At 63.5% G+C, this 9,272-nt stretch overlaps 1 non-coding gene across 1 annotated transcript in view; it reads left to right on the top strand.

Moving 5' to 3' along the window:
• The first annotated feature begins 8,958 nt into the window (after positions 1 to 8,958).
• Positions 8,959 to 9,272, top strand: part of LOC140108481 (18S ribosomal RNA) — a 1,884-nt gene continuing 1,570 nt past the window's right edge. The window contains exon 1 of the ribosomal RNA XR_011851088.1: positions 8,959 to 9,272. This exon is cut by the window's right edge and continues 1,570 nt beyond it. This is a non-coding gene — a ribosomal RNA (18S ribosomal RNA).

Below are 9,272 nucleotides of genomic sequence, written 5' to 3'. Positions count from 1 at the left end.
CGGGTACAAGGCTAGCCGGGGCGAGTAGGTGGGATGACGGGCGCATAAGCAACGCCGTCCCCGCCGTACAAGGTGCCGGTGGCCTGGCGAACCACCGGCGTAAGGCTAGCCAAGGGCGTACCGCGGGGCAGAGGGCGCATAAGCCACGCTCTCTCTCCATCCCACCAGCACAAGCGAAAAATTTTCAAAGTGTGGGAGAACCGGCTTCCCGACCGGTGGCACTCTGCCTCTCGCTGCCGCCCTCCTGGAAGCGTCCTCGGTCACTCGGAGTACGGCAGATTTAAGAGCTCCGGAATGGTGAAAAAGAACCGGAGAGAGGGCGACTCCGGCTTCTCCCTGCCGGGCGAGGACCACCGCAGGCGGCGGGGACCTCTGACAGGAGGCGGCGCCGCGGCAGGCTTTCTAAGTGCCTGGGCTTTTGGCCTCGGCGAAAGTCGAAAAAATTATGCGGTCGGAGCTGTCTGCCCCGGCCGGGGAAGGCTCACCGCCGGCGGCTGCCAACCCCTGGCTTGCCCGCTGGATGGCCTTTCGGAGGCTGCTGAAAAAGAACTGTCAGGCGGGCACCTCTCGGAAGAACCGCAGACCAAAACGACCGGTAAAAATTTTGGGCGATCCGACCCGTAGTGCACCTTCGGCGGCAGAGAAAAGCAACAAAAATACCGGTCAGAGAAGGGGAGTTTTGGTCGACTCTGCCAGGTTTTTGCACTAAGTCAGATCCGTAATGCCAGCGGGACTGAGTCGCTCTTGCGTGCCGTGGTCCTGGAGGCCTGCTCGGACAGAGTGGTCCTTCGGGTCCCGCGGGAAGGGGCATTTCATGTTCCTCTGCGGGAGGTGGTCCATTTTCTGCGGGAAATGGCGAGCCCCTTCGGCTGCAAGAGTGTGTAGGTCCCGCTCAACAGTCTACGTCCTTAACCATCGGGGACTTTGTAGATTTTGGTCAAGATCGCCCCCCGCATGTCCTAGCGGGAGGTCTCCGCGGCGGAGGCCGGAAAAGGTGCGAGGTGAGCGGCATGGTATGACTGGGCTCGTGCCGCTCACTGCTACCCGGAGCGTGGCGCCCTCCGGGTAAAAGGCTAGCCGGGGCGAGTAGGTGGGTTGACGGGCGCATAAGCCACGCCGTCCCCGCCGTACAAGGTGCCGGTGGCCTGGCGAACCACCGGCGTAAGGCTAGCCAAGGGCGTACCGCGGGGCAGAGGGCGCATAAGCCACGCTCTCTCTCCATCCCACCAGCACAAGCGAAAAATTTTCAAAGTGTGGGAGAACCGGCTTCCCGACCGGTGGCACTCTGCCTCTCGCTGCCGCCCTCCTGGAAGCGTCCTCGGTCACTCGGAGTACGGCAGATTTAAGAGCTCCGGAATGGTGAAAAAGAACCGGAGAGAGGGCGACTCCGGCTTCTCTCTGCCGGGCGAGGACCACCGCAGGCGGCGGGGACGTCTGACAGGAGACGGCGCTGCGGGCAGGCTTTAAAAGTGCATGGGGTTTTGGCCTCGGCGAAAGTCGAAAAAATTATGCGGTCGGAGCTGTCTGCCCTGGCCGGGGAAGGCTCACCGCCGGCGGCTGCCAACCCCTGGCTTGCCCGCTGGATGGCCTTTCGGAGGCTGCTGAAAAAGAACTGTCAGGCGGGCACCTCTCGGAAGAACCGCAGACCAAAACGACCGGTAAAAATTTTGGGCGATCCGACCCTCAGTGCACCTTCGGCGGCAGAGAAAAGCAACAAAAATACCGGTCAGAGAAGGGGAGTTTTGGTCGACTCTGCCAGGTTTTTGCACTAAGTCAGATCCGTAATGACAGCGGGACTGAGTCGCTCTTGCGTGCCGTGGTCTTGGAAGCCTGCTCGGACAGAGTGGTCCATCGGGTCCCGCGGGAAGGGGCATTTCATGTTCCTCTGCGGGAGGTGGTCCATTTTCTGCGGGAAATGGCGAGCCCCTTCGGCTGCAAGAGTGTGTAGGTCCCGCTCAACAGTCTACGTCCTTAACCATCGGGGACTTTGTAGATTTTGGTCAAGATCGCCCCCCGCATGTCCTAGCGGGAGGTCTCCGCGGCGGAGGCCGGAAAAGGTGCGAGGTGAGCGGCATGGTATGACTGGGTTCGTGCCGCTCACCGTTACCCGGAGCGTGGCGCCCTCCGGGTAAAAGGCTAGCCGGGGCGAGTAGGTGGGATGACGGGCGCATAAGCAACGCCGTCCCCGCCGTACAAGGTGCCGGTGGCCTGGCGAACCACCGGCGCAAGGCTAGCCAGGGCGTACCGCGGGGCAGAGGGCGCATAAGCCACGCTCTCTCTCCATCCCACCAGCACAAGCGAAAAAATTTCAAAGTGTGGGAGAACCGGCTTCCCGACCGGTGGCACTCTGCCTCTCGCTGCCGCCCTCCTGGAAGCGTCCTCGGTCACTCGGTGTCCGGCAGATTTCAGAGCTCCGGAATGGTGAAAAAGAACCGGTGAGAGGGCGAATCCGGCTTCTCTCTGCCGGGCGAGGACCACCGCAGGCGGCAAGGGACGTCTGCCAGGAGACGGCGCTGCGGGCAGGCTTTAAAAGTGCATGGGGTTTTGGCCTCGGCGAAAGTCGAAAAAATTTTGCGGTCGGAGCTGTCTGCCCCGGCCGGGGAAGGCTCACCGCCGGCGGCTGCCAACCCCTGGCTTGCCCGCTGGATGCCCTTTCGGAGGCTGCTGAAAAAGAACTGTCAGGCGGGCACCTCTCGGAAGAACCGCAGACCAAAACGACCGGTAAAAATTTTGGGCGATCCGACCCTCAGTGCACCTTCGGCGGCAGAGAAAAGCAACAAAAACACCGGTCAAAGAAGGGAGGTTTTGGTCGACTCTGCCTGGTTTTTGCACAAAGTCAGATCCGTAATGCCAGCGGGACTGAGTCGCTTTTGCGTGCCGTGGTCCTGGAGGCCTGCTCGGACAGAGCGGTCCTTCGGGTCCCGCGGGAAGGGGCATTTCATGTTCCTCTGCGGGAGGTGGTCCATTTTCTGCGGGAAATGGCGAGCCCCATCGGCTACAAGAGTGTGTAGGTCCCGCTCAACAGTCTACGTCCTTAACCATCGGGGACTTTGTAGATTTTGGCAGAAATCGCCCCCCGCAGGTCCTAGCGGGAGGTCTCCGCGGCGGAGGCCGGAGAGGGCGCGAGGTGAGCGGCATGGTATGACTGGGTTCGTGCCGCTCACTGGTACCCGGAGCGTGGCGCCCTCCGGGTAAAAGGCTAGCCGGGGCGAGTAGGTGGGTTGACGGGCGCATAAGCCACGCCGTCCCCGCCGTACAAGGTGCCGGTGGCCTGGCGAACCACCGGCGTAAGGCTAGCCGAGGGCGTACCGCGGGGCAGAGGGCGCATAAGCCACGCTCTCTCTCCATCCCACCAGAACAAGCGAAAAATTTTCAAAGTGTGGGAGAACCGGCGACCCGACCGGTGGCACTCTGCCTCTCGCTGCCGCCCTCCTGGAAGCGTCCTCGGTCACTCGGTGTCCGGCAGATTTCAGAGCTCCGGAATGGTGAAAAAGAACCGGAGAGGGGGCGACTCCGGCTTCTCTCTGCCGGGCGAGGACCACCGCAGGCGGCAAGGGACGTCTGACAGGAGACGGCGCTGCGGGCAGGCTTTAAAAGTGCATGGGGTTTTGGCCTCGGCGAAAGTCGAAAAAATTTTGCGGTCGGAGCCGTCTGCCCCGGCCGGGGAAGGCTCACCGCCGGCGGCTGCCAACCCCTGGCTTGCCCGCTGGATGGCCTTTCGGAGGCTGCTGAAAAAGAACTGTCAGGCGGGCACCTCTCGGAAGAACCGCAGACCAAAACGACCGGTAAAAATTTTGGGCGATCCGACCCTCAGTGCACCTTCGGCGGCAGAGAAAAGCATCAAAAATACCGGTCAAAGAAGCGAGGTTTTGGTCGACTCTGCCAGGTTTTTGCACAAAGTGTTGGCATCGTGCGGCGTCGCGCTTTGCCGTACCGTATCCCCAATGGAGCGGCGCCCGGCGGGGTAGGCTAGCCATGTGAGGTCGAGGGCGGGAGGACGGGACGTAAGCCAGGCCGTTCTCCACAAGAAATTCCGGACGCGGAGACCCCTTCTCCGCCCTACGGTCCCCAATGGGGTGGCGCCCGGCGGGTGAGGCTAGCCATGGGAGGACGGGACGTAAGCCAGGCCGTTCTCCACAAGAAATTCCGTACGCGGAGACCCCTTCTCCGCCCTACGGTCCCCAATGGGGTGGCGCCCGGCGGGTGAGGCTAGCCATGTGAGGTCGAGGGCGGGAGGACGGGACGTAAGCCAGGCCGTTCTCCACAAGTAAATTCCGGACGCGGAGACCCCTTCTCCGCCCTACGGTCCCCAATGGGGTGGCGCCCGGCGGGTGAGGCTAGCCGTGTGAGGTCGAGGGCGGGAGGACGGGACGTAAGCCAGGCCGTTCTCCACAAGTAAATTCCGGACGCGGAGACCCCTTCTCCGCCCTACGGTCCCCAATGGGGTGGCGCCCGGCGGGTGAGGCTAGCCATGTGAGGTCGAGGGCGGGAGGACGGGACGTAAGCCAGGCCGTTCTCCACAAGTAAATTCCGGACGCGGAGACCCCTTCTCCGCCCTACGGTCCCCAATGGGGTGGCGCCCGGCGGGTGAGGCTAGCCATGTGAGGTCGAGGGCGGGAGGACGGGACGTAAGCCAGGCCGTTCTCCACAAGTAAATTCCGGACGCGGAGACCCCTTCTCCGCCCTACGGTCCCCAATGGGGTGGCTCCCGGCGGGTGAGGCTAGCCATGTGAGGTCGAGGGCGGGAGGACGGGACGCAAGCCAGGCCGTTCTCCACAAACTCCCAGCGGTAGAGTCTCGGCTCTCCGCTCTTTTGATCGATCTGACACAGCGCGATCCGGCGGGGCAGGGCACTTTGCTCGGTCAGGGGTATTGGCCCCGGCCGGTTTATGGTAAAGCGTTCCTTAGCCTCAGTCTTGGTCGCGCATCAATCCCCCGCTCCCCGTGAGCGGCTGTCGTCCTCTGCCTAAGGTTGTGTAGCGCGGTGCCAGTGTGGTCCTCGCACGGCCCCGCTCCTGCCACAGCGGTAGGACTCTCTGCTTCGGCTGAGGTTTGCTACGAAGCGTATGGAACGGGCGTACTCCACCGTACCGTGGGTGGGGGGCGGCGGCGGCGGCGGCAGCGTCCAGCGCGGAGCTCCGGCTCCCGCGGCAGCGCCTCGCCTAGTGTCCCTCGGGCAAGTCCAATCGCCCCCCGCCCGGTCGGAGAGCGCAGACACACCTCTGTGTCCACGGTTTATTTCCGCAGCACGAAAAGGGACGGCTCCCGCCTGCTCCTCGCGGCGGCGACGAGGCTTAGACCCACCGTGGCGTATCCGCGGTAGGTATGCTCGTCGGTCGGAGGAGCGGTTGCGGTCGAGTGGTCCCCAGTGTACCCTGTTAGCGCTGCCCGCCTACGCCTGAAGAGCTGCGGACCGAGAAAAAGGTTCGCTCCGCTGCTGACGGCGAAGCGCGCGGCACGCCGCGGAAGAGGAGAGGGAGCGGTCGCCCCCGGGGCGGCTCCCCTCCGAGTCCGGCAGAAGCAGAGATTGTAGCGGAGGGGGGGGTTTCTAAATTCCCCGGGCGTGTTATCCCCAGCGGTAGCCTTTGAACTCTTCAACCGCAAGCACGATCGCACGTTCACAGCACCCGTCACTAGGAGCCGGGCCAGAGGCGGGCGGCAGACGAAACCGACATGAGCGCTTAAGGGTATTGCACCCCCGGCGCCCAGACCCTGGAAATTGAGTCTGCCCCCAAAGCCCACCCGCGTCCTCCTTGGCGCTCCCGGAGTACATGGTCGTAGATGGGCCATCGGTCGCTAATGCCAAACTGCGTCCCAGGGGTGCGTCCCCTCTGACCAACGGCAGACCCATCCCTCTCGCCAATCCGCGGATCCCCGCCAGGTCCCGAACAGGGCTCGTCCTTTAGCGTTTCAAATGCGCCCTCCCCGCCATACGAGGGGTTGAGGACCGTAGCCTTCCCTTACGAGAGGCACCAGGGGTGCGCCTGCTCGAGGGCCCGGCCGTGGGCGTAACGCTTGGGCCGCCCGGGGGAGTCGGTAGACCATGGGAGACCAACACTCGCACACGAACGTTGCCCGTGCTTTTGTGGAAGAGAGCTTCTTGCGAGGTTGTCGCTGCGGTGGCGCCCGGACAAACCCTATCCCTAAAACTTCTGGGGAATTGGCGTCTAAGCCTGCACCCTGCTCGGTATCCCTGCACCCACGAAGGGGGCCGTGGAAGGCTTGGGGTCGCGCCGGCGAAACCGACCGGATGCCCGGGGTACTGAACCCCCGGGGTCCCACCCTGGAAATTGAGCCGTCCGACCCCGCCACGTCTTCCTAGTGCTCTCCTTGGCTCCCCCGCCTGTGGGCATCGTTAGGGGCTGCGGTCATCAGCGCCGGCTAAGCTTCGGCAACACGGCCGACCCACCCCTTCGGCGCCTGGGGGTGCCTGGTCCCAGTCCGGGCCGTTCCGTAGGGGCGGCTATCCCTTACATGAGGGACTCGGTGCGTCCGCTCGGGCTGCGGGGCTCCGGCTCCGACAGCCGGGGAGCTGGTTTTGACCGCGGGCCTCCACGGGAACCGGCAGGGACCGGACTAGGCGTCAAGCCGAAAATAACCCCGGCACCCTCTGCTTCCAAAGCGAGGGGACCTTTGGCCGAGCGGGGGCACCGGAAGCCGAACCGACCCCAACCCCTCTTCCTACCCCAGGGCTGGGCTGACCAATCCCCTGATCGGGTCTAAAATGGAAGAAGGGGATTCGAGGGAAGGGGCTGGCGGAAGGCAGTTGCCCGACGGAGTAGGCGAAGGCCAGGCCGTTTCCGAGTCCCGAGCAGAGGAGGGCGAACTCGGCTCTTCATCGACCGACGGCGAGGCGAGGGCGGTGGCTGCCGCGGGGAAGACTCCATTGCTCGTCAGCGCGCTAGGAGCGGGGCCGACTGGCTGCTCGGGGTATGGCATCCCCGGGGGCCCACCCTGGAAATCTTCGCTCCTCAGCCGCTGCAGGTTATAAGGTCCCGCCGCGCGTAAGCGCTCAACTCTCCGACCCACGGATGTCGAGCCCATGGTGAGCCGGCCGTTTCGTACGGGGAAAAGGGGTCCTCTGGCCCCACATCGATCGAGGGGGTTTAGATCCGCGGAGGCACGCACCGCGAGGCGAATCGCTGCTTTTCCCCAAGAGGTTAACCTTCAAACCACCGAGTAGGTTCGGGGCAGGGCCGACAGTCTGCACTGGGGTATTGCATCCCTGGTGGGGCGACCCTGGAAATCTCTGCCCCTTTCCACTCTTTCGGTTGGGCCTCTCGTCGGGGCGAGCGTAAGTCGGCAAGCAGACGTGGGAAGAGGCTTCTTACCGGTGACACTCCCTTCGTGAGAGAGGCAGGTACTCGCCCCGGACCCCGGTCCAAATCTGCGCGGGCCGGACGGCCTCGGCCCTAGCCGAAGGCCGCTCCCGCGAAGCCAGGGAGCCGAAAAAAAAACCCCGACACCCTCCGCGACCTCGCGTGCTTCCAAAGCGAGGGGAAACTTTGGCCGAGCGGGGCACCCGAAGCCGAACCGACCCCAACCCCTCTTCTTACCCCAGGGCTGGGCTGACCAATCCCCTGATCGGGTCTAAAATGGAAGAAGGGGATTCGAGGGAAGGGGCTGGCGGAAGGCAGTTGCCCGACGGAGTAGGCGAAGGCCAGGCCGTTTCCAAATCCCGAGCCAGAGGAGGGCGAACGACGTTCTTCATCGACCGACGGCGAGGCTAGGGCGAGGGCGGTGGCTGCCGCGGGGAAGACTCCATTGCTTGCCAGCGTGCTAGGAGCGGGGCCGACAGGCTGCTCGGGGTATGGCATCCCCGGGGGCCCACCCTGGAAATCTTCGCTCCTCAGCCGCTGCAGGTTATAAGGTCCCGCCGCGCGTAAGCGCTCAACTCCCCGACCCACGGACGTCGAGCCCATGGTGAGCTGACAGTTTCGTACGGGGAAAAGGGGTCCTCTGGCCCCACATCGATCGAGGGGGTTTAGATCCGCGGAGGCACGCACCGCGAGGCGAATCGCTGCTTTTCCCCAAGAGGTTAACCTTCAAACCACCGAGTAGGTTCGGGGCAGGGCCGACTGTCTGCACTGGGGTATTGCATCCCTGGTGGGGCGACCCTGGAAATCTCTGCCCCTTTCCACTCTTTCGGTTGGGCCTCTCGTCGGGGCGAGCGTAAGTCGGCAAGCAGACGTGGGAAGAGGCTTCTTACCGGTGACACTCCCTTCGTGAGAGAGGCAGGTACTCGCCCCGCACCCCGGTCCAAATCTGCTCGGTCCGGCCGTCGTCGGCCCTAGCCGAAGGCCGCTCCCGCGAAGCCAGGCGATCCGAACCGAGGATCCGCGCGAGCCTTCTCCAAGCCCTCTGCCGGGCGCTGGTGTTGAAAGCGTAGCGGACCCTGTTCGCCGGAGCGATAGGAGCGGAGCACCGGTCCCGCAGGGTTGAAAGCTGGGTAGCAGCGCCGTAGCTTCCCTCCCAGCCTTCCCCCGGACCTGGCGCCCGATCCCCTCCGCTCCTCTGTGCGTTGGCGGGCGGCGCTGCATGGGTACGTCGCGACGGCTCCTATCGTCTCTCTCGCTTAACAGTGTGGAGAGGTGGTGGTGGAGCCGTCCGACACTCGAGGTGCTGAAGTTGAGCGTCCAATGCTTTCCTTCTATGCGCAGCCTACAGGAGCTGTCCGAGCTTCGGAGGTGCTGATGGAGGTGAGAGTCGAGCGCCACTTCTTGGCTGAACTGAGTGGGGAAAGCCAGCGGCTGCGAGAGGGAGGGGAAGGGAAGGCTTTTTCGGGTCCTTGGAAGGGACCGAGAGCATCTTTCTTGCCCCCCTGCCCTAAGCTCCATCCAATGTTGTCTGCGAGGTCTTCTCCGGCGGCGGAGAAGCGCTGCGGTAGCAGCAGCAGCAACGAGCGTTCCCATTAGCTCACGGAGCCTGACTCCAAGAGTCTACCCCTCAGAGCTCGGCTACCTGGTTGATCCTGCCAGTAGTATATGCTTGTTTTAAAGATTAAGCCATGCATGTCTAAGTACTGACTATTCTTTACGGTGAAACTGCGAATGGCTCATTAAATCAGTTATGGTTCCTTTGATCGTTCCGCATTGATGATGTGCTACTCGGATAACTGTGGCAATTCTAGAGCTAATACGTGCCCAAGAGCGCTGCCCTCCAGAAAGGCGTGCATTTATCAGACTTAAAACCAATCCGGGGAGCCCTGGTCCGCGGCGGGTCTCCGGGCCCGCTGCGGCGCCAGCCCCGTCCTAGACTTGGCGACTCTAGGT

Source organism: Engystomops pustulosus, unplaced genomic scaffold, assembly GCF_040894005.1.
Source record: "Engystomops pustulosus unplaced genomic scaffold, aEngPut4.maternal MAT_SCAFFOLD_139, whole genome shotgun sequence".
NCBI lineage: Eukaryota > Metazoa > Chordata > Amphibia > Anura > Leptodactylidae > Engystomops > Engystomops pustulosus.
Note: the sequence above shows the minus strand (reverse complement) of the source record. Positions and strands in the feature narration are given on the sequence as shown.